Genomic DNA, 20,688 nt, shown 5'->3' with positions numbered 1-20,688 from the left:
TTGAGTACTGTCCCTCAGCTCTCCAGCTCAGGACTAGCACTTGGCCACTTTAAACTCCAAAACAACTCAGCTTTGAGCACTCTGTTGGCAGATTAGAGATGACAATCTCACAGGGACTTTAGTCTGCCTGTGCCTGGACTGGCTTCGAACGACAGATCAATGAGTTGTTTTTTTTTTTTTTACAAACAGTCACTTTGAAAAGACCCCAGACCCCAGAATACGTTCATCCATTGAGCTCTTTAAGAAAAACCACTGCCCCTTCCCCTACATAGCTAAGAGAGCAAGCAGGACGCAGGCAAGTCATTAACCACTGAGTCACCGCCTGCAGACCTCAGCATGACTCTAACACATGCCCTAAAACCAGGCATTCCTGAAAAATAGCCGACCCTCCCGTCCCTTCCTGTAAAACTTAGCTATAATGGCAGGGTAGGTCAGGAGGTAATAAATCACTTGTCAAAATTAGGGAACGAACAGTTTCGGTGCATGACGACCAGCACAGACTTGCCGGGGCAAGTACCGACACGTCAGCTTTCCCCCAACCCCACCTGCCCCATCTGGCCAGCTTAACCTGACCAATCCCCACCCTGAGCGTAATTTGAAATTAACCAATCAATACTCTGTAACCAAGCATCTTGCTTCTGTAACCTTGCTTCTGCTGTCCATAAAAAGAGGGTGCTTTCAAGCACTCGGCGCGCAAGTCTCCCGATAGACTATGTCGCCCCGGGTACCCGTGTAACCGGTTCTCAGACATTCAACCCGAACCTTGTGGATCTCGAGGTTGAGTGCACCTGGGAGCCGAGGGCTTGCCCAAATAAACCTCTTGCTGATTGCATCCGCACAAGTGGTCTCGTTGTTCCTTGGGGAAGGGTCTCTTCTGATTGAAGGACACCCCACGCCGGGGGTCTTTCATCTGGGGGCTCGTCCGGGATAGAGACCCCCACCCAGGGACCACCGACCCATTTTCGGGAGGTAAGCTGGCCAGCGTCTCTGTGTTGTCTGTGTGTTGTCTGTGTACTGTCTAAAGTCAATCTGTGTGTGCGCTTGCGAATCTGGTGAGTTCGGCCGTTCTCGTCTGCATCTGGCGGACCCGTGGAGGAGCTGACGAGCTCATACTCCCGACCGCAGCCCCCAGGAGACGTCCTGGAGGTGTCCGGGGCCTGAAACAGTGGCCCATCCGGGGTCTGAAACAGTGACCCATCCGGGGCCTGAAACAGTGGCCCATCCGGGGTCTGAAACAGTGACCCATCCGGGGCCTGAAACAGTGGCCCATCCGGGGTCTGAAACAGTGACCCATCTGCTTTCTGGAACTCAGTCCTCTTTAGACGCGTGATTTCTCTGGGAGACTCTCAAAACAGTCTCCGCCTGGTTTTTGCCTTTGGCTTATTGTCAAAACAGCGTAGTGAAAAAGTAGCGTGACCAGTATAATTGTGATGTTTGTTGTAGAATTTTGGTTGCTCGCACTGCTCTTGCCTTTGTGGTTTGTTTTCCTGTTGATCTGCTGTCTTTGCCTTCGTTGTGGAAACTTTGGGAGAGTGTGCTACTGTGAATAGTTTTGTAACATTCCTCAAAACCACACAGGTCTCTGCCAGGTTTTGCTTTCGGTTTACTAGCAACAGCGCGCAGCGAAGCTAAGTGTTGCCTGTATTGTATTGTTGTTCTTGTGTTCGTTAATAGTTTTAAAATGGGACAAACTGTCGCGACACCACTTAACCTTACTTTACAGAACTGGAGGGATGTGCAAACATCAGCTCACAATCTTTCAGTAGAAGTTAAAAAAAAAAAAAAAAGAAAATGGATAACTTTTTGTTCATCAGAATGGCCCACTTTCAACTGTGGCTGGCCACGTGAAGGAACCTTTAACCTAACCATTGCCTTACAGATCAAGGCCAAAGTTATGGACCCGGGACCACACGGACACCCAGACCAGGTCCCTTATATTGTTACTTGGGAAGCTCTTATTCTAGAACCTCCCCCGTGGATGAAACCCTTCTTATCTACCCCGGCCCCCCAAATCCCTACCCCCTTAACCCTTCCATCTGCCCCTCAGCTCTCTCCCCCACTCCTTCCCTCTCCAATTTCCCAACCTCAGCTTTCTCTCCTTCCCGGGAGTTTAGCCATGGTCGGCCACTCCCATCTGAAGTCGCTTTTTCTGTTTGGCGCCTGTCTGTTTTTGTGTTTCTGTTTAGTGTTAATTGTTTCTGTTGTCTGTTTTGTTGTCCTTAAAGGGATGGGGCAGCAACTAACAACCCCCTTAAGTCTGACTATAGATCACTGGAAGTCACAGCCTGAGCCGAGATTGTCAGGTTTTGGGAACTTGCTTGTTTGTCAATTATGAAATTGCCACTGACCATCTGCAGGTGGCCTCAGTTAGATCTCAGCCTCGGGCCTTGGCTCAGGGGGGTCTGAGCGTGGGGGAGAACCTGTCAGTCTGAGGGAACGGCCGCTAGGGACTTCCTTCCCTTGCCCTAAGATGACTGGGAATTCGCCTCTGCCTTGGAAGACCCCCGGGTCAACGTCTGCAGGACTCTAAGAGAAAAATCCTCCGGAGGTGAGTAGGGGGGTTGAGTCCCCTGGTAAGTGAATGGTGGTGAGATGTCGCCCTATTCACTGAGACTTGATTCTGTCTTTGTGGCCACATGTTTGTCTTGTTAACTTTAGTGTGTTTGTTTTATGGGGTAGGAAAGTTCTGGGTGAGTGTGGCAGGCTCACCCAGCAGACTCTGGATTCAGCTTGCTGAGTGGGAACAGCACAGAGTTCCGGTAGGGATAAACTGGGGCCCATTAGTCCCCAACTCAGCCTTCAGTTCTTGTCTAGTTCTGTTTTTAGAATTGGTACCAGTTTTAAATGTGGATCCTTGGTTTTTGTGTTTATCTGTGTTTTTGTTATTTATTTATTTAAACATCTCTGAGGGAATAAAAGTTCCAGCTGGGCCTAGTCACAGACCTGCTATGCCCACCCTCCCCACGAGGCATGAAGGGTTACTGGGCTAGTTTGGTTCCCTTCAAGCCTCAGGCTGCACCTTCTCCCAGTGGAGGCTGCTGGAGGACAGGTGAGGGCGTAGAAGGCTGTGTACCTGGATTGGACTTTTCAGCTAGTTCTGTCTAAAATTGGGTTAAAAAAAAAAATCAGGCCAGTTTAGTCTTAGGTGACTCCCTCCCTCAGCCCTCCTCCAACTCAGAAGAGATTCATAAGCCTTGCTAACAAGCAAGCTCTGTGAAAATGAAGCACAACAAAGGTACCTAGTTCTAAAAGAAATACTGTCTTAAATTTTTTTGTTTAAAACCTTTAGAAAGTGTACGTACAACTGATTTTGATTTTTGCGCGCTTTAAGATCTGTGTGTTTTGTGTGTGTCTGTGAACGTGTTCAAAGATAAAAAAAAAATTGTCAGCATGCTGTAACAATTGGGTGATTTAAATTTAAATTTCAAAAGGTTATGAGGTTTGGACATTACCAAAATTTTTAAAAATCTTCACATTGTTTTAAATGGCTTTTTAAAAGGTTCTTTAACTTGCAAATTAGAAAATCTGGTATTTTAAAAACTAATATTTTAAAATGCATAAGTCTGTTTATACTGTAATCAAGTTATCTGGCTTAACAAAAATGCATTGGCTGTTTGGGGTCTAATTCCCTTGGCTAAAATTTGGGGATAAAAATTAGAAATTTAAATGTAAAGGTTAGTTTAACACTGTCAAAGATGTTACCTGTTCTATCTAAAACTGTATTTCATTTGAGAACCAAGAGAAGAGACGGGGAAAAACTTAGAAACCAACAGAAGACCTATCTTTAGGGGTGAAGGGTGAACAAGCAGAAGTGCAGTTCAGCTGGTCATGCAGTGGGACAGGCCCTGGGAGGAGTCCAAGCATGATGAGGCAAACTGGCACAAACGCAGTTCATCTAACCCTAAAGAGTCAGATTGGGTGTGTGCCTGCCTATTCCATAGGAGGGGCCAAGTGGCCCATCATTGTTCTGTCTCTTTTCCCTGCAGATAGGCACTGAAAACATGATGGTTAAAATGAATGATGTGATGATCTGATTAGTATTACTAAAACTTTCCCTTGGATGTGTTAACATTAAAATTAGGAAGGCCTTAAAAAGAGGGTAAAAAGTTATTTGTATAATGTGGCTTACTTTCAATTATGTTCTGCAATTAGGATGTTTTTAAAAAGTTATAAAGATGTTAAATCTAGCTTTGTGGTATAGTAAAGGTGACTGTAATTCTTGCATTAAGGAAAATTGTCATTTGAGTTTAAAAATCTTAATGTGTGTCTGTTTTAAAACAAGCAGCCAAGAGACAATGAGTGACACTTGGCCTCAAGATTTCAAGGGATCTTTTCAAAATGCAAATAAAAACTAAAGTATAAAATATTAAAGGTGATTAATAAGAGGTTTAAAAAAATAGGGAATGGATTTTTGGATATAAAGTTTAAATGTAAAATCATTCTTGACATTGGCCTCAATGTGCAAAAAAAAAAAAAAAAGGAAAAAAGAAAAAATTAGGATTATCAAAATAATTGCTATTCTAGTTTGCTCTTCTAGGTTTTTTAAGTTTCCAGCAAGCCCAAAGCAAAGCACAGAGGATTCTTACAAGTTGTCAGATGTAACTTTGACTCTTAATAAGTTTCAGGTAAGAGCATGCTTAAAAGCTACTTCTATGTTGACCACCTTGTTGCTTTTAATTGGAGTAAAATGGCCTTTTGTAAGACTCATTGATCTGCAAACCGGTTCAAAGCCAGCCCGGGCACAAAAAGGTCCCTGTGAGACTGTCACCTCTACTCAGCCAGCAGAGTGCTGAAAGAGCAAGCAGAAATGCTTTGGGACTCACAGTGGCAGAGTACTAGCCCTGGACTGAAGAGTTAAGGGACAGCATTCAAGCCCCGAGTCTGGGACTCAAAGTGGCAGAGTGCTAGCCTTGAGCTGTAGAGCTGAGAGACAGTGCTCAGGCCCTGAGTTCAAGTCCAGCAACCAGCTAAGGAAAATGCCAATGAGGCATTTATCCCAATGTAGAGAAGACACTCCTGGGACAAAAAGCAATGGTGGAGCATCCAGAGGCAGTAAGCCACTGCTTGGATGGCAGAAATGTCAGATCCTAGAGTCATTTGTGCGTGGCCCTTCAAAACTGATCAGAGCCGGGAGGTCATAGGAAGATAGTTTGGAAGCATGCCTAATGTTCATGACTACCTTGTAAGGGACAGGAACTTGCCAGTCCTCTGTGATAGTAAAAAGCTAATGTTATAAAATGTGGGGGGTAGTTTAAATCTTAACCCCTTTATGTGCCAAAAGCTCTAATTGGCAGTAATATTGAGCTGACACCAGTTACATGAAATTCATCTTCTCAGGAAAAAGTTTGTAAACCTGAGAGTGTGTTTCTATTGATATCTGTCTAAAGGCCTGCAAAGGTAACTCAGGCATTGTGTTAGGGTTACTAAAGATCACATTCCTAAGTCATCCAGAAAGATGCTTTTACAAACCAGAGTGCTAAACAAGCTATACTGCTATAGCTGGAAAAAAGGTCTGTGCAGTTGTCAAAAGTTAAATATTGTTCTTAATGACTTCTAACCCTGATGGCCTCTTTGTAAAATAGGCTAAGGTTATAGGCTCCTGGCTAGGTAAGATCAACGCCCCTAAAGTCAGCTTGAAGAAGTTACAGAAGATGGACCTTCGCCCTTCTACCCCCATTTTAAGATCAAGAGTCCAGAGTCAGTTTTTGAAAAATGAGGCGAAATAGATAAAATAATTTTTAATAAGGGCATAAAAAATAGTGTTAACTGCCTTCTGTGTCTATTTACAAAAATATCTGGTTAGTAAAAAGTTGTGATTTTGGTAAATTGTCCTGAGCTATTGTTTAAAAGATCTTAAAAACCAGCAGGATCAAAGCCTGCCAAGCCTAGGCAATGTATCTTTAACCAGTCTGTGTAGGAATTTACAGCCCAGCATGAGGTGTGACAACAGTCCCTTGGAGCCACTGAGAGACCCTGCTGTTCCGGTTGCTGCTGCTGCTGCCTGACGGCCTGACAGTCACTTGGAGGAACTCCTGCTTGATTCCATCACCTAAGTCTGCTTCATGGTTGACTGCTGCTAAATCTAAGATCTTGTGGGACATTCTTTTGGGTGATATCCAGAAACCCTCTCTTCCCACAGTGGATATTGGGGACAAGGATATCACTGGCTTGCTTGTCTTAGGCACTCCAGTGCATAGTAACTGGAAATCCACTCTATGTTCACAGCCTAGTTTGACTCTAATATGGTAATAACCTGAGTGTGTTATCAATAGAGGTAATACTCTTAGCCTTAAAATCTAGCAAGCTTCTGCATCACGGTGGTGCCTTAAGGCTGTTCTAAGATAAAGGTTCCGCAAGCCAAAGGAAAATTGGGCAGTTTTAAACTACAGCCACAAAGATGGTCAAGAGATTGTAAAGAAAGAGGGTGGTAATGAAAGCCTTGGGAAAGGAATTGTAAAGAAAGAAGGAAGGGGGCCTATGTGTAGCCTTAAAGGAAGAATGTTGTTTTTATGCTAACAAAACAGGAGTGGTAATCAGGACCGCCTATCGGTCGTGCAGGCCCTAGTATTAACCCAACAATATCATCAACTTAAATTAACGGAGGAATCTCCAGTTGAATGAAGGATTTCATTCAGGCAAAAAGAAAATGGGGGAATGAAAAGACCCCAGACCCCAGAATACGTTCATCCATTGAGCTCTTTAAGAAAAACCACTGCCCCTTCCCCTACATAGCTAAGAGAGCAAGCAGGACGCAGGCAAGTCATTAACCACTGAGTCACCGCCTGCAGACCTCAGCATGACTCTAACACATGCCCTAAAACCAGGCATTCCTGAAAAATAGCCGACCCTCCCGTCCCTTCCTGTAAAACTTAGCTATAATGGCAGGGTAGGTCAGGAGGTAATAAATCACTTGTCAAAATTAGGGAACGAACAGTTTCGGTGCATGACGACCAGCACAGACTTGCCGGGGCAAGTACCGACACGTCAGCTTTCCCCCAACCCCACCTGCCCCATCTGGCCAGCTTAACCTGACCAATCCCCACCCTGAGCGTAATTTGAAATTAACCAATCAATACTCTGTAACCAAGCATCTTGCTTCTGTAACCTTGCTTCTGCTGTCCATAAAAAGAGGGTGCTTTCAAGCACTCGGCGCGCAAGTCTCCCGATAGACTATGTCGCCCCGGGTACCCGTGTAACCGGTTCTCAGACATTCAACCCGAACCTTGTGGATTTCGAGGTTGAGTGCACCTGGGAGCCGAGGGCTTGCCCAAATAAACCTCTTGCTGATTGCATCCGCACAAGTGGTCTCGTTGTTCCTTGGGGAAGGGTCTCTTCTGATTGAAGGACACCCCACGCCGGGGGTCTTTCAACTTTTACTCCAATTAAAAGCAACAAAGATGGTCATTGGAAGTAGTTTTATAAGCATGGTTTTACTTATTAAATTACATTTGACAAACGTGTCCTATCTTTTACTGTGGGCCTTCCGGCAACTGTTACAAAAAACTTTAGGGGCAAACCTGAATAATCCTATTTTTTTTTTTTTTACTTTGAAATAAACCTTTAGGAAAATTTTATCTTTTAAACTTGTCTGGGAGGTCAGCCACTCCCCACAACTTCTCAAATTTTTACAAGGGGGATGTCATTTTAAATCCTTTTTGTGAAGTTATGTTAATTTGCATTTAAATGCATCATTGAAACACTGGGCTGTATATTCTTTGCCTGTAGGCTGTCCTGTGGGCAGTGAATAGAAAGAGTGGCCATATTTTTTTTCTGCAGTCTGAGTTACATTTAGGAATTTACCTCCAATTGTAAAATAGTATAGAAATCAATTTCTATCCTTTGCTCATACACCCTGTATGGTCTAACTTCTGGCGATTAACATTTACAGAACCAAATATCTAATGTGGCTTGTGTTTTACCCTTAATTAACAGGCTTTTGGTCATGTAAGATGAAGCAAGGCCAGAGTCTGAGAGAGACTGTGGCATCTCCCAGCATGTATGGACTGTTGCACCTCCTGTTGGTAACCTGCAATATTTCTACATATACTGGTTAGAGACCTGGTTTACATTGTCTTTTGCAGGCTGGTGCCACTGGTTTAGGCAGCTGTGCCTGGGCATAGTCACTCTGCTCCCTTGATCTTAATTGAAGTTGATCGGCACACAGGGGAGAAAACAGAGAATGAAACCCTTAGCTTTAGTTTACTAGCCATGGTCAGTGTACAATAGTTAACTCTTAGCATAGATGGACATAGGAATGACATAATTCACAGCCAACTTAGTTACCAATTTCATTTACTTTGTAAAGGACATTGTCTTTTTTAAGTCCTTTTCCAAGGTCTTTTAAAACTGCCTGTTTTTTCTTTGGCTTAGTCAGGTCACAAAGTTTTAAAGCAATTTAGATTAATTCACAGCTTCCATTGACAAAGATTTTTAGTAGGCAGAGTAACCTTGAAACCATAATCACTTACATATAGTCAAATAAGACACAGACAGACATGTTTGTGCACAGATTATAGAGCATGCTTAGATTTTAAAATAGACTTTTAAAGTTTTGAAATTTTAGTGGAACTACTTTTCTAATTATGAAGGAACCATGTGGTCAGTTTAAAATACAAAACTTTGCCAACAAGAAACCAAATGAACAGGAGGCAATAGGAACATACACTTGGCCTAGCATAATGGCACCACAGGACAGGGGAGGGGGAAGGGGTAGTACCAAGCTGAAGTACCAAGATGCCAATTTGGCACATCCACCACTTGCTCAGTGCTAGAGAGAAGATTAATACACTTTTGGTAATATCCAAACTTGTTGGCCTTTATTTCGGTGAGTTTAGACTTAAACTCACCCATTTTCTATCTAATGAGTAGAAACAAGCAATTACTGGTTACATTCTTCCAGGGCTTAACCAACGCGTTTAGCATATGAAATACTTGTGAAAGAGGTTACAAGCAGGTAATTTTGGCAAGAGGGAGAGTTTAAGGGGAGGGGGAGAGAGAGAGAGAGAGGTACTTGCTCAAGCACTCTCAGAAGTGGAGTTTTAAATCTGGGCCAAATTTAACTGATGGGGAACCAACAGCCCTCCAAGGCCAGGTGGCCTTAATGTAAAGAAATTTAGTGTCCTTCCCATGGTAAGTGACCTGAAGCCATTTGCCTACAGTAGAGTGTCCTCTACAGTGCAGGTTGGCTCCTGAATAGGTGGTGGCCCCACCAGTGGAGACTGTCCTTATGTTGGTCCAAGGTGGGTCCTTGGGCCATGGTAGGCCCCTAGTGGCTAATTCTAGCACTTGGCCAAGTTTTTGGTCAGATGGTGAGGGTGGGGCTCAGTTAGCCCAGAAAGGCTCAGGTGGCCTTACCACTGATATTGGAATCAGAAACCCCGACCTCGGACAAACTTGTCACTTACCCTGGAGTGGGAATTAATTAGTGGGGCTGGATGGGCTGGTAGAGCGCTCAGTCAGGAGGAAGTTACCTTGATGGTCCTCTGGTGACTGGAGTGAAGGATCTCAGAATAGGTCCCAGGGAAGCTGGTTGAACTCCCTTCTGAGGTGCAGGGGGAGCAAATGCACTGGGGAACCTATCCCAGTATGGAGCCACCAATGAAAGAGGATCAGACACATCCATCCTATGGGACCATGCAGAGGCAGGCAGGCAAAGGAGAAAGATTACAAGGTTTATTAGAGGAGCCATATTTCCCCCAAGAGGGAGCACATGACCTCCATCACCATCCTGGTAGCAGAAGTATCTGAGAGAAAAGGAAGTGAGGTAGATAGGAGTTCTGGTGGGTCTGGGTGGAGAGAGGGAGAGGCCAGTTGTATGGAGGGAACTCCAGAAATGGGAGGGGGCCCAGATGTGGGTGGAGCTGAGGACCAAAGGTGAGCAATCTACAAACTGCAGTTCAAAGCCAGTCCAGGCAGAGAAAGATTATCATCTCTAACTAGCCAGCAGAGTGCCAAAAAAGTGGGCAGAGTTGCTTTGGAGTCCGAAGTGGCAAAGCGCAATCCTTGTACTGGAGAGCTGAAAAACAGCACTCAGGCACTAAGTTCAAGTCCAGTGACCAAGGGAAATGTCAAGGTTGCATTTACCCTAACATAGAAAGAGGCACTGCTGGGACTTTGGCAATAATGTTTGGCTCTTCTAAAATTGATCAGAGCTGGAGGTCATGGCAAGCTAGTTTATAAGCATGCATAACTGGGCAAAAACTTGTCAACCATTTGTAATAGTTGGCTGTAAAAGGCTGAGTTTGTGAAATGTGGGGAATAGCTTAAATCCAAACTGCTCTGTATGTGCTTAAGACCCTAATTGGCAGTAAATTCTGGGCTGACACTAACCAAATAAATTTGTTTAAGAATAAAATATGAAATTGTTAGGACCAGATCGAAAGTAAACAGATAGGGTATTAATTAGAACAAGGAAGGAGAAAATTCAAATTTAACTGAGACAAATAAGTCCCAGGTAAGCAGAGAAACATTGGTATAAACACCAAAATAAAACAAAATTGTGGTCTGATAATTACTAAAAAGATCATTTATATCAGGATTTAGACCAAATGTTAAATTTTCAAAGATAAGGGCTTAAGTAGAGAGTTAAGCACCAGGAGCTACACTAAACATCTGTATGCCAAAGGATGGGCTGTCCCACCTAGGCTATTTGAGGAGCTAAACAATGCTTTCGCCCATTTGGGGAGGTAATGTTTTCCTAGAATTTCAAGGTAAGACTTGTCCCACCTCCAGGCCTTGAAGCTGGGTACAATGCCCCCATCTCCAGCCTAGATACCAGGATGTCTACAGGCAGTTGTTTGGACTCAACCACCCTATTTGCCTTAATGCAATTTGTAATCACTAACTGTTAGTTCTGCTTTTATAACTTGTTTGTCAATTACAAAACTGCCACTGAACACCTACAAGTGGAACTTCTTATGGATCTTACCTTTAAACATCCTAGACTATTTAAATCTTTTACAAACCAAAGTACTAAACAGGCTATGCTGCTATAGCCCCCCCCCCCAACAGGGTCCATACAGCTATTAAAAGTTAAAAAATTATGTCTAAACTCTAGTTTGGAATAAAATGTAATTAGTAAAAAGTTGTCACCTTGACAAACTACCCCACACCATATTATAAAAGCCAGTGTACAACCAGAAAAATATTAGGGGAGTTTACTAAAGTTAGTCCCTAGGAAAACTTCTTTAATCAACCTGTGTAGACTAATGCCAACTGTTTACACACCCATAAAACATTTAAGCTTCAATTATAAAAAAAAAAAAAAACGAAAAAGGGGAATCCCCAAGGGAAACTTTTGCCTTCACCTTATTTAAATTTTTAAAATTTCACTCAAAGTGATCCTTTCACTAAAGCTGAAAAGCATTTTATCCCTCTAGCACCACCTCACTATCTATTCCCATATGGTTTAAAAAATTTAATCAATGAAGACTAAGAGTAATGCCCCATAAGGGAAAACAGTGTTTCTATCATTCCAGATGGATCCACTGGCAACATCTGGGTCCCTTTTTGACTCATCCGACCTCCAGAGAAGCAAAAACAACACAACACAACCCTGAGGAAGAAGATCTAGTACGCAGCTTCGCAGACCTAAGCTTTAAGTCCCGAGGAAGCCATCATCCTTATCTTAAGAAAACCAGCTTGACCCCACCAACATGGGGTCAGAATAAGGTGTTGACACAAGACCGAAGCCACCCTGGTCAGTACAAAAACCCCTAGAATACCTGAATATCTGTTTTGGCCGTGATTGCACTGCTTGTGAATACATCTGCAGTGAACATGCATATTGGGCCTATGTCCCTCACCCACCATTGTTAAAATTAGTGGATTAGCTAGACCAAGGTCCGGTGGCGTATACAAATGACAGCACGTATTTTCCGCCACCATGGGATCATGCAGACCCTACTCATCCAGGTGAGGAAGGAATACCTTATATTATTTCCTTAGGATTTGAGTCTTTACCACTGTGTTTAGGGACATCACCTTGCTTACCAACCAGAAGACAGGTATGGGCATACATCTTGCCTGATGATAAGATCAACAATCATATGGGGCTATTCAGAACAAGTTCCTTAAATTTTATTGGTCAGGATCATTCTTATACAAATAAGACTGGGCAACCACCTAACCTAGTATGCCAGGACATTAATTATTGAATTGGGTTTATGTTTCTATTCAGTGGTCTCAGTGTCAAAACCCTAGAGGAAAGATTATACAGCATAATGATAACATCTCATTTATAGATTGAGGTCCTCATGGATGTTTCATTGCCAATTATTCTGAAAAGCATGTTGGTGATTGGTATACTAATAATTCTTCTGACGGTGACGTCTATACAATGGAGTTATAAATCATGTAGAACCCATTGGCTTGCTCACCTGACATGATGGAGGCCTTGTGCCTCGTAGGCCACATATAAATTTCAGGGGACACTTAGGGCCTGAGCAGTGGCATTTATAAAACTTGCCACCCAATTTTATACAACTCAGAATTGGATTGGTCACTTTACTAGGGCCCATGAGGCAAATTATACATTTTACAGGAACCATTCTTCTACTGTACAGGGTTGTATTAAACTTTCCTATGTACTAGCCCACAGGGACAGTGTCAATCAATGAGAACCCACGCAGCCAGGACTCTTTACATGCTTAAATCATACTATTTCTTTTAATATGCCTTCTCAGTCTCTCTTGATATTAAGATCTCGCTTAGGGGTCTGGGTGCCTGTTAACCTCACCCGACCTTGGCAGGAGAGCCCCACTGTTGGTTTGTTGAAAGGAGTCTTCCAGCAACTGCTGAAGAGAACTAGGAGATTCCTGGGTCTGAGTGTAGCTGTGATCCTTGAAATGATTGCTATCACCATGACTGCTGCGACTGCTGGAGTGGCCCTGCATTCCTCCATCCAAACCAAGGACTTTGTAGAGAAGTGGCTGGACTGTCACCAGCTATGGACTCATCAGCACAATATTAAACAGGACATTGATTCCCGTCTGAACACACTGCAACACAGGGTGCAGTGGATGGGAGACTAGATAATTGATCTGCAGAAACAGCTAACCTTCAAGTGTGATTAGAGCTCAATAAACTGTGCATCACTCCTACTTGATTCAACACTTCTAACATTACTTGGCAGGGACTTCACTACCACCTGCCAGTCTTGCAAGGAAATTTGACTTGGGACATCCACTAGTTACAGCAGGAAGTCATTGAGACTTTCTTGGCACAACTCCCTGGGGTGGGATATGAAGGTCTGGCTGAGGGAATTGCATCTGTGCTAAACCAATTGGACCCTCGTACCTGGTGGCACAGTTTTAAACATAGTGTTTCTACAGATCGATTGCATTATGTCTTGTCAAGATATTGCTGTCTACATTCCAAAATAGTTTCTGCAAATCCCTCCTGCAAAGGATCTCTTGCTTACAGTTGTACTTAAAAAACAAAAAAGGGGGGAGATGTCAGAGGCATTGACTGGCATAACCCCATTTGTTGCTGTTTCCACAGTGGGATCTGGGGACACGATGTGTGGTATAGGCAAGAAGGGACTACACCATGTGGGTATAGACAAAATTTATTGAAACATCACATGCTTATATACAGCACACAAGCAGGAGAAGTAAATCTTCAGTCAGGGGCAGAGAGTTAAACAGTTTTATGGGAGCACAGGCAATGAGAGTTTAAACAGAAAAAGCTAATCCTTGTCAACAAATGTGGAGCAGTTCCACTAATCAAGGTTGTAAAAGTAGGTAAAGCACAGGTGATTACACATAGGGGGAGTCTCCAGGCATTGTTCTACGTGGTTAAGTAGATGAAGCAGGAATGGTACTTTGAGCAAACCATTACCTGAGTCTTGCACCGGGGGCAGAACCTTTGCCCAGCATGGAGGAAGGGGTGTCCCTTCCTCCCCGAGAAGAATTGGAAGTGGTCCTGTGGCTCAGGTGGTAGGGCACTTGCTTTCAGCTGAAAAGCTGAGGGACAGCGCCCAGGCCCAGAGTTCAAGCCCCACGACCAACAAAAATAAATAAATTGGAAGGAAAGAATGCATGCCTGCATGCACCCTCAGGGCACACAGGTGCTCAGATGGGGTTTTGTAGGCCTATGCCTCCAACACCCATCTGAACCCCTCTCCTTTTGCTCCAGATCCAGCTCCCAGATCTTAGGCCGATTGGGTGGAAGGGGGTTGTGTCAATCCTGGAGTTTTTCTCCGCCTCTGGCTGTGCCTGAGCAGCTGCAGGAGCCCTGGCCCATGCTGCACGAGGCAGCAACAACTGCTGCAGTCGCTGCTGCAAGTTTGGCCATTTGGCTCCACTCCTGCCTGGTTGCCCTGACACTGGAGGAGTCTCGCTGACTCCTTTGCTGTTTCACACTGCACCTCCAGCCTAGGGATGAGCCCAGGAAGCTCGGCGCTGGAGCCTTTGAGGCCTGAGGTCAGCCACTGGAGGGATTTGGAGGGGCTTCCCTGACTGCAGGGTCTGGCCTGAGGAGCCTGTGCCCCAGCCATGGCTGCTTGCTGCTTCTCACTGTTGCTCAGAAGAAGCGGCGGTGGCGGCGCTGGCCTGTAGCCGGCTTGCTTGCTCCCTCCGAGGCTCTTACAGTAGTGTTACTGGCAGAACAATATCCCAACTGCTCTAGTACTATTTTATTGTATTTTAAAAATAAAAGACTTCATGGGCCCCATAAGTGCTTTATAAAATATGACTGGCAGCCGCTATTTAAATAAATGTGAGAATTCAGGAGGTTTTTTTTTTTTATCTTCCTAAGTGATTTTTTTTGTCTGTCTTGGGACTTGAACTCTGGGCCTGGGTGCTGCTGTCCCTTAGCTCTTCAGCTAAAAGCTAGCACTCTACCACTTGAGCCACAGGAACACTTAGGTTTTTTGGTGGTTTATTGGAGATAAGAGTCTCATGGTCTTTCCTGCACTGGTTGGCTTTGAACCAGATCTCAGCTTCCTGAGTGGCTAGGATTACAGGCAGGAGCCACTTGCGCCCAGCTCTAAGTGATCATTTTAAAGGCTAAGCATGATAGATCACTCCTGTAGTACCATCGACTTGGGAGGCATAGATTGAGAGGACTGCAATCCAAGACCAACCCAGGCAAAAAGTGAGATCTGATCACAATCATCAAGCTGGGCTGATTCCAATAATCTCAGCTAGATGGGAGGCTGGTCCTGGGATGGGAAGAAAACAGGATGCCCTAACTTAAAAACTAAAGTACAAAAAGGCCGTGGTGTGGATTAAGAGTTAAACACCTGCCTAAGCATGAAATCCTTTGTATAAACCCTAGTACTGAGAAAAGGAGGGAGGGAGGAAAGCAGGAAGGGATATAGGGGAGGGAGAGAGATGTTATTTCATTAATTTTACATTTTTCCTAACACCATTCATTTTGAGTTTCTTTTGCTCAAGACTAGCACTCTGCCACTCAAGCCTCAGTACCACTTCCAGCCTTTTCTCTTTATGTGGTACTGAGGAACCAAACCCAGGACTTCATGTATGTGCTAGGCCAGCACTTTATTACTAAGCCACATTCCCAATCCTTCTTTTATTTTGTAAGATGAGGTTTGGTTTTGTGTTCTTCTCTTGGCATGGAACTTAGGCTAGTCTCGACCTAACTTCTGACTCAGCCTCCTAAATTCAGAGATTGCAAACATAGACCACCATGCTCAGCTCAGGATTCCTTTGAGAGAATCATCTTTTCAGAGACAGAGTTATTCTGTCTTCCTTGGATTGGATGGCCTTTTGCTTTTGGCATTGTGTTAATCCCATTTCTTGTCCTGATATATTTCTCCTCTTAGATCAATAGAAAAATTTCAGGTTCCCAACTTGAAGCCTATTGGTGTCATCCAATAATATCACAAAACTTGTGAATACCATTACCTGGCATCATGGGCATGCCAGCCAGCTAAAACTCAGCTATCAGATGGGCTTGGGCTCCAACAATGCAGGCATTTCTCTGCATAATCTGAAAACTGTCATAGATAATGTTGGTTTATCCCATCCTGTTTTCAGCTGCTTGCCATTCTGAGCTTTATATGTTTTTGCATTCTTTTATTTATTTATTTATTTATTTTGAGTCATGGGCCTTGATCTCTGGGCTTGGCTTGGGTGATGTCCCTGAGCTTTTCAACTCAAGGCTAGCACTCTATGACTTGAGCCACAGAGCCACTTCTGGTTTTCTGCTGGTTTATTGGAGATAGGAGTCTCACGGACTTTCCACCCTGGGCTGGCTTTGAACCACGATCCTCAGATCTCAGACTTCTAAGTAGCTAGGATTACAGGTGTGAGCCACCTGTACCCGGCCCTGACTGAATCTTGAAAAGAGAAGACAGGAATAGGTCAAGAGACAGACAGTATCAAAAAGGGGATGGGAGGGATCGAGAGTCCTGACTGAGCAGTGGATCCATATAAAGTCTGATCAGACTTACTCCAAACATGAAGGAACATCTTCAGTCTGGATGTGGGATGCCTATAAACATTGTCAGGGACATGAAATGAGCAGGGCTGGGATGAGGGTTTTAGAGAGCACTGTGGGATGAAGTGTCATTAAAAACTCTCAGCTCTGGGGCTGGGAAGTTGGCTCAGTGGTAGAGCGCTTGCCTTGCATGCCTGAGGCCCTGGGTTCGATTCTTCAGCACCACATAAGCAAAATAGAATAAGCCGGAAGTGGCGCTCTGGCTCAAGTGGTAGAGCACTAGCCTTGAGCTGAAGAGCTGAGGGACAGGGCACAGGCCCAGAGTTCAGGCCCCACAACCGGACCCTCCCCCCCCAAAAAAAAACCCTCTCAGTTCTGACAGCACAGATCAGGTGTATGTCTTGGGAGTCCCCTGTTGTGCCGTGGCAATGCTCTTCCTGTGTATGTCTGCCTAGAGGGGGAGGTGTTTGCTCCTTATTTGTCATTAATTCTAGAGGACAGAGGAGCCCCATGAGTCCAGTAAACAGATGCTTTCTGGCAGCTTCTCACAGTGTTTCCTCCAGGCAGCACCAGGCTCTTTACTTGCTCTGATGAGGCAGCTGCATATGGGTCTGCAGGAATTTCTTGTCAAGAAATTAGAGAGTCATTCATTCATTACTCTAGAACAAAGAATGGCAATGCCTAACTATAGGTTGCTTTGTTATTCCAATGTGTGTGCTACTGGCACTGGCTTGTCTCTTCAGTCTGCACAGGCTCAGGACAATACTATAGTCAGCTCTGACACACCAGCTTACACCCAGTCACTACTCAGAATGTGATGTCAAAGCTACGGTAATAGATGACAAGGCTGTTTAAGTCAGAATAATATCACAGCAGAATGCACTATGATATCTTTTTGCTCCTCTGATTTAACAGCTTCTAAGCTAGTGTTTCCTGGCTTTCTATCCTTGTGGCCTAGTATGAGAGCCATCTAGGTTGATGCAATGCATCAGCCAGGAGAAGGGTGTCTATAGTCAGAGTATGACACAAAAAATAGCATCTGTGGTGGAGGTTAGACTTGGTGTTGGATTATAATTAAGCGCTTGCTGCAAAGCTGGGAACCATGGAAATGGACTGCCATTGTGAAATGGACATGGGATAATTTAGGAGACAACAAGGATCTGAGTAGCTCTCACCTGTAATCCTAGCTACTCAGGATGCTGTGATCTGAGTACTGAGGTTCAGAGACAACCTAGGCACAAATATCAGATAGTTACTTTCTTCCAATTAACTAGCAAAAACTGGAACTAGAGCTGTGGCTGAAGTACTTACTAGCCATAAGAAAAAGAGCTAAGGGTCAGCACTGAGCACATGCTAGCATGAAAAAAATGAGAAAGATTTAAGAAGGGAAATTACAAGAAACTTACTGTGAACAATTAGACCTCTAATTATCTTTCTTTTTATTAGCAAGTATTGGTTGTACAAGGAGGAGGTTGTGAAGTTCCCATACATGTATACAATGTATCACAGTCATACCCCCTCCATAACCTACCCAGTCTTATTTCCAGTTAACACGAAAAAGCCAGAAGCAGTGAGGTAGCTCAAGTGGAAGGGTCCCAGCCTTGAGCAAAAAACTGAAATGACATTACCAGGTCCTGAGTTGAAGCCCTAGTACAAGGACCACCACACCCAACAAAAATAAAACATTCCATGGGAATGAATGTAGATCTTGTAACATACAACTACAGAAAATAGTAATGTCTGGCATTGAGCTTCCTTAAATTATAAATAACATGAGGAAACTGTTAGGTTTTTAAAAAGAGGTAGCCGAGTAAGAACTGCACCAGCACGCACGTGGTATTCAGGTAAGGGGTAGTAGACCTGCTGGGACCAGGCAAGGTTGGCACTCCACGTGGCTGGGAAAGGCCTGGGAATGAGAGAGAGCTGGGAAAAGAGGAAAGAGAGAGAGAAAAGAGCCAGAAAAGAGCAGAGAGAGAGGTAAGAACAGTAGCACTCACGTGGTATTCAGGTTAAGGGGTAGACCTGCTGGGACCAGGCAAGGTTGGCACTCCACGTGGCTGGGAAAGAGAGAGAGAGCAAGAAAAGAGCAGCAAGAGGAAGAGAAGAAGAGCAAGAGCAAGAGCAAGAGCAAGAGAGCGTCTGGGCCTGGGTTAGGCCTTATGTAGGGTATGGGCGGGGAAAGGTGTGGCCACATCAAATTCAGATGTGACCTCAGCGGATGCAGATGTGACCTCTTCCAGGTATCCCAGTTGCCTAGGTAACGCAGGTACTGGGTGGAGACTTTGCTGCGAGGAGGGTGGAGTCTGCTGGCCATCCAGGAGCGGACCTTACATTCCAGCCTTTTAATAATCATGAAATAGGGCGAGGATTCTCTCTGGCTACTTCCTGCTGACAAGGGGCGTCGACAATAGGGGTAAAAGGCTGGAATTTGGTCTCCTCCCAGAGAAGGCAGTGAGCAGCAGCTGTCCCTTGGTGGCGTGAGTCCTTAGATGAAATCTGGAGAAGTCTCATGAGCATTGAGGGGCTGGAAAAAAATACTAGAGAGCAAATAAATGGCAAGGGGAAGGACTTGGGCTGAAAATGTTGTTAGAAATGTCCCTAGTTACTTCTGACATCTGGCGACTAGGTAGAGAAGTCAAGTGACAAAGGCAAGAATATAAATTCCTGTTCAGTTAATAGGTAGACAGGTATAGACACTGGCTGGGTAGGCTTCTTACTTCTACTGACCTCCAGGCTCAGGTTAATTTTGAAAGGGCAGGCACAAAGTAGGTGATGTGACATCATCTCCTCTTACTCCTTTCCACGTTCCCTTGTTCCCCAGACTGGCTGAGTCTAGGTGCTCGTTGCTGGGATGGCTTGTCCCAGTTGGTATTCAAGATTTGAACTCAAGGCCTGGGCACTGTCCCTGAGCACTTCTGCTCAAGGCTAGCACTGAACCACTTTGAGTTATAGTACCACTAGTATTCAAGGAGGTTTGAACTCAAGGCCTGGGCACTGTCCCTGAGCACTTCTGCTCAAGGCTAGCAGGGAACCACTTTGAGTTATAGTACCACTTGCAGAGTTTAGCTGGGAGACAGAGTCTTAGGAATTTTTTAGCCCAAGCTGGCTTTGAACTGAAATCTTTGCCACAAAAGCCCTTTATTATTTCCAATTAAAGCAACAAGGATTTCAAGTAGAATAAGTAGAGCTTACCTGGTTCTTATCAAGAATTGCCAACAAATATTCTGAAATGACAAAACTCATTAGATGTGATGAGAATTTTAGCACAGATATACCCAGTATTTTATTTTATTTTATTTTAATTTTATTTTATTTGAGAACATACTGTACAGAGGGGCGACAATTACATGGGCAGGATAATGCATACATTTCTTACCAAGCATTGCAGCCTCCTCCTTTGTTTACCCTTCACCTCCCTTCCCAGCCTCCCCCCTCCCCCCACCCAATTATACCCCCCTCCCCCCCCACACCGACATTGTAAAGTTGGTTTTGACATGACATTTTATACCCAGTATTTTAGAACCACGTAGTCAGTAGTAGAATACACAACACAAAACAAAAAAGGCAAAACTTAAAACCTAAAATTTCGACAACATTTAGACATCTTTGCTAACAAAGCATATCAGCTGGTTGGGCGTCCATTACCAGGGCCTGTGAAAAGAGCAACTTGTTAGCAAGGCACCTTAGAATAGATGGAGTAGTAAACTTAGTGGAAGGTGAAGGGTCAGATGGGGCCAAATCCTTAAGCCACCACATGGCCAAGATGGCGAATTCAAGATGGCGAATCTCTGAAAGAATGCAAAGAAAGCCTGAATAGATTAAGCCTACATTGGCTAGCGTTTGAGAGGGAACCTAGAGGGGGGGGGGTCCCTGGGACCCAGCCTGCGTCGCACTCTTCAAGACACAGGCCAAAAAGTTATAAAAAAAAAAAAAGGGTAGAAAGTTGCCCATGAATGGCAGAGAGAGAGCAAAGAGAGCCCGAAAGTAAACAGACTTCTGATCATTTACCATTGCAGTAGCAAAAACTGTGTACTTCTGAGAACGGCATAAAAATGAGGCTCTCTGGCTTTCCAGGGAGCGCAGGAGACATTTCAAAGGGGCTTCACGGCTTGGGCGTGATTCGCAGCACCCGATTAATGAGTAGGAGAGTCAGTCTGGTGAGTGAGGGAGAGCTGACCAGGCAGAAGCGGCGTCCCGACATCCCCCAGAGCCCTCTAGAGAGAGCAACAGAGAACCGTAGAGAGTAGCTCCACTCACCAGAGTAGAGAAGTGGTGTGGACGTGG

General features: G+C 44.4%; 1 long non-coding RNA gene across 4 annotated transcripts in view; it reads left to right on the top strand.

Moving 5' to 3' along the window:
- The window catches only part of LOC138820167 (uncharacterized), a 40,620-nt gene extending 27,338 nt beyond the window's left edge, over positions 1-13,282 (top strand). For all 4 annotated transcript variants that reach the window (XR_011369751.1, XR_011369752.1, XR_011369750.1 and 1 more), the window contains 2 exons: positions 11,478-11,698; positions 12,750-13,282. This is a non-coding gene — a long non-coding RNA (uncharacterized lncRNA). The remainder of the gene's footprint in view (positions 1-11,477; positions 11,699-12,749) is intronic.
- Positions 13,283-20,688: the final 7,406 nt, after the last annotated feature.

This window comes from Dipodomys merriami, unplaced genomic scaffold, assembly GCF_024711535.1.
Source record: "Dipodomys merriami isolate MVZ:Mamm:240054 unplaced genomic scaffold, mDipMer1.0.p SCAF_846, whole genome shotgun sequence".
In the NCBI taxonomy this organism is placed as follows: domain Eukaryota; kingdom Metazoa; phylum Chordata; class Mammalia; order Rodentia; family Heteromyidae; genus Dipodomys; species Dipodomys merriami.
The sequence above is the reverse complement of the archived record's forward strand: the minus strand, read 5'-3'. Positions and strand labels throughout refer to the sequence as shown.